Genomic DNA, 4341 nt, shown 5'->3' on the forward strand with positions numbered 1-4341 from the left:
CTTCTTTATTATCTTTAGCTGGACCTTGCTGGGCTTTTAATCTAGCTTCAGCCATGAGCACTCTTGCTCAACATTGCCTTCAAGATAGTGCTTGATTCTCTGTCCATTAACAATGAACTTCTTATCAGAATCAATGTCTTGAAGCTCCACATAACCATATGGTGATACACTTGTAATCATATATGGTCCCCTCCACCGGGATTTCAGTTTCCCGGGGAATAGCCTGAGCCTAGAGTTAAACAACAGAACCTTTTGTCCTGGTTCAAAGAATCTAGATGACAGTTTTCTGTCATGCCACCTTTTAGATTTCTCTTTATAAAGCTTGGCATTTTCGAAAGCAGTGAATCTGAATTCCTCTAGCTCATTCAGCTGGAGCAATCTTCTTTCTCCAGCTAGTTTGGCATCAAAGTTTAGGAATCTGGTTGCCCAGTAGGCCTTATGTTCCAGTTCCACGGGCAGGTGACAAGCCTTACCATACACAAGTTGGTACGGAGAGGTCCCTATAGGAGTCTTGAATGCTGTTCTGTAAGCCCACAGAGCATCATCCAAGCTTCGTGCCCAATCCTTTCTACAGGTACTTATAGTCCGTTCCAGGATTCTTTTTAGTTCTCTGTTAGAAACTTCAGCTTGCCCATTTGTCTGTGGATGATATGGAGTCGCCGCCTTGTGGCGAATCCCATACCGGACCTGATGCCAGGGCATTTTGGCCAGTTTCACTGACCTTTTCTTTACTATTTTTAGGGTAGTTTCATGCATTTCCTTAGAAAATAAGCTAATTTTGGGTAGATATTCACTTACATCTTGATTCAAGCATACATTGTGCACTTTACATGATTTCATGAGGATTTTGCATGAATTTAATGACGAATTGGATGTTGTACTTCCCATGACTTGGACTAGAACTTTGATGCACTCTATTGCTTGATTTCAGGACAAAGGAAGCAAGGAAGAACCACGTTAGCAGCCACGTTAATCTAATTAACATAACTCCTAACGTGGAATGGGAGTAACTTGCACACTTAATGAGAAAAGTAATCGCCAAGAATGCTCTCGAAGCCATCATTGCCCATGTTAAGAGTCATGTTAACTAAGTTAATGTGAACTCTAACGTGGAAGAAAGAAAATGGAGCCAACGTTAGTGACACTTACCTTTGTCACTAACGTTGGACCAAGCTCATAAGTGGCCACGTTAGTTGCCACGTTAACTTAGTTAACGTGGCCTCTAACGTTAAGAAGTAAAGGGGAAGCCAACGTTAGTGACATTCAACTTTGTCACTAACGTTGGCCAAGTCACAATAAGCCACGTTAACTCCCACGTTAACCTAGTTAACGTGAAAGCTAACGTGAAGAAAGTAGGTGATCGCCAACGTTAGTGACACCTAACATTGTCACTAACGTTGGAAGGAGCCCACACAAGCCACAATGAGCCACGTTAACTCCCACGTTAACTAAGTTAACGTCAAAGCCAACGTAGATAAGGGAATGATGAGCCAACGTTAGTGACACTCAACTTTGTCACTAACGTTGGAGATGGCTAGCATGGCCACGTTAGAAGCCACGTTAACCTAGTTAACGTGGACTCTAACGTGAGAAATAGGGGCACATTGGAATGTTAGTGACAAAGGTAAGTGTCACTAACATTCTCGAAGGTTGGCAATCCTGCATTAAAAGAGCCACGTTAACTAAGTTAACGTGGACTCTAACGTAGAAAAGAGGGAGACTTCTCAACGTTGTTGGGAAAGGTAAGTCCCAATAACGTGTGCGAAGGACAAAGAGGCAACGTTAGTAGCAACGTTTATGCCACTAACGTTGGAGTTAACGTGGCTCTTACTTTGGTGAGGAACGTTAGTGAAAAAGGTGATGTCACTAACGTTCTCGAACCCACATTTCCACTTAAACGTTAACACCACTAACGTCCTAAGCTAAAGTTTATGCCCACTTCACACTTTCTCTCTGCAAGTAAAACTAAGCCCAATGAAAAAGATAACTGCTTCAAACTCAAGATCCAAAGGCCCATAACCAAGACTTGAAAATCCAACTAGAAGATCAGAAGAGTAGTATATATAGGAGTAGCTTTGAATTAAAATGGGAGTTGGAAATTATAGGGAGCCTCTTGGCATAGAACTACTCTCTATTTTACTTTCTCTGCACTTCTAGTTTCATCATGTATTCTCCATCTTTGTTTTCATTTTCCAGAGCTATGAACAACTAAACCCCTTTCATTGGTTTAGGGAGCTCTGTTGTAATTTGATGGATCAATACTAGTTTTAATTATTCTTCTTCTATATTTTCTCTTGATTTTACTTGAAAGCTTTCAATCTTCATCCAATTGGGTAGTTATCTTGGAAAAGAAGATATTCAAACTTGGATCTCTTCTGAACCTTGAAAGAGGAATAAAGAGATCATGCTAGAAATGCTTTCTCATGCTGGACCAAATTGGGTTTGGATGGATATGTGACTATAATCCTCTCAACACTTGATTTGGGAAATGCATGTGGTATAATGAGGGACCATACTTCATCTCTTCTCATGAGCAATTGACCAAGGAATTGGCTATTGATCAAGATTTGAGAGATTGAATTGCAAGGAATTTTAATTCGATCACTTAAGATTGCCAAGGAGATCAATGAGTGCATTAATTGAGGAAGAGATGAAAATGAAATTGATCCGGAGAATACAACATCTCCTGAGCCCAATGAACTCCCCATTTCTGATCTTACCCATTCTCTTTAATTTCTGTCATTTACTTTTATGAGCAATTACCCCATTCCCATTTAAGATTCTGCAATTTACTTTCCGTCATCTACATTCAGCTCTTTATTTCTAGCATTTACTTTTCTGTTATTTACTTTCCCGCCATTTAATTTTCTGCAATTCTCAACTCAAATTCTGATTCGCTCAACTAGAACATTCGTCTAATTAAAGTTGCTTGATCAATCAATCCTTGTGGGATTCGACCTCACCCTATTGTGAGTTTTTACTTGACGACAAATTCGGTACACTTGCCGAAGAAAATTTGTTATGAGACGAGTTTTCCGTGCATCAAGTTTATGGCGCCGTTGCTGGGGATTGATTGTGCATCAACAATGATTAAATTGGAAGATAACTAGATTGAGCATTTTTGTTTTGTTTGATTTAATTTTCTGTTTGAGTAATTTACTTTCAGTTCTGGTTAATTTCTTCCCTTCCCCCTACTTTTGCAATTTTCTTTGTTATTTACAATTCAGTTCACTAACCCACTAAGTGTTTGATATATTGCATCACTCACACTAACAGTAACTCTAACAGAATACTTTCTGCATTTATTTTCCTTGCTTGTGCTTTGTTGGTTGTATGACAGGGAGAAGAAGCAGGGCTTCAACTTCCTTTGATTCTGAACCTGAGAGAACCTTCTTTAGATTAAGGAGGGAAGCAAGAGGAAAAAGAGTGGTTGGTGCTGAGGAAGAGGAGGAATACTTTGAACCAAACATGGAAGAAAACATGGAAGACCATCGTGAGGAAGAGGCTCACAACCATGGCGGAGGAGGTCGAGCAAATCATGCTGGGGAGGATAGAAGAGTTTTAGGCTCTTACATCAATCCAAACCCAGGAAACTGTGGAAGTAGCATTCAAAAGCCAACCATCCATGCCAACAATTTTGAACTAAAACCACAGCTCATCACCCTTGTTCAGAACAACTTTTTGTTCAGAGGAAGTGTCCAAGAAGACCCCAATCAACATCTAACCACCTTCCTGAGAATATGTGACACAGTGAAGTCTAATGGTGTTCATCCTGACGCCTATAGACTGCTCTTATTTCCATTCTCACTCAAGGATAAGGCAGCCAAGTGGCTGGAGTCTTTCCCGAAGGAGAGCTTGACAACCTGGGAAGATGTGGTGAACAAATTCTTAGCAAGATTTTACCCCCCTCAACGAATCAATAGGCTAAGAGCTGAGGTCCAAACTTTCAGGCAACAAGATGGTGAGACTCTTTATGAAGCATGGGAGAGGTTTAAGGACCTGACAAGGAGGTGTCCACCTGACATGTTCAACAAATCGGTGCAGCTGCACATTTTCTATGAAGGCCTGTCATATGAATCAAAGAAGGCTGTAGACCATTCATCCGGAGGATCTTTAAACAAGAAGAAGACCATTGAGGAAGCCATAGATGTCATTGAAACAGTAGCAGATAATGATTACTTCTATGCTTCTGAAAGAGGCAACACTAGACCAGTAATAGAGCTAAACAATGTAGATGCTCTGCTGGCCCAAAACAAGCTCATTACCCAGCAGCTGGCTGACCTCACCAAGAAGATGGAGAGGAACCAAGTAGCAGCAATCACTATTTCATCAACAACCCAA

General features: G+C 40.7%; 1 non-coding gene across 1 annotated transcript; it reads right to left on the reverse strand.

Moving 5' to 3' along the window:
- Positions 1–3921: 3921 nt before the first annotated feature.
- On the reverse strand, positions 3922–4025 carry LOC148561490 (small nucleolar RNA R71). The gene has a single exon (XR_015887866.1). It is a non-coding gene; the product is annotated as a small nucleolar RNA R71 (small nucleolar RNA).
- Between the last annotated feature and the right edge of the window lie 316 nt (positions 4026–4341).

Source organism: Arachis ipaensis, chromosome B6 (genome assembly GCF_059453495.1).
Source record: "Arachis ipaensis isolate K30076 ecotype BB chromosome B6, ASM5945349v1, whole genome shotgun sequence".
Lineage (NCBI taxonomy): Eukaryota > Viridiplantae > Streptophyta > Magnoliopsida > Fabales > Fabaceae > Arachis > Arachis ipaensis.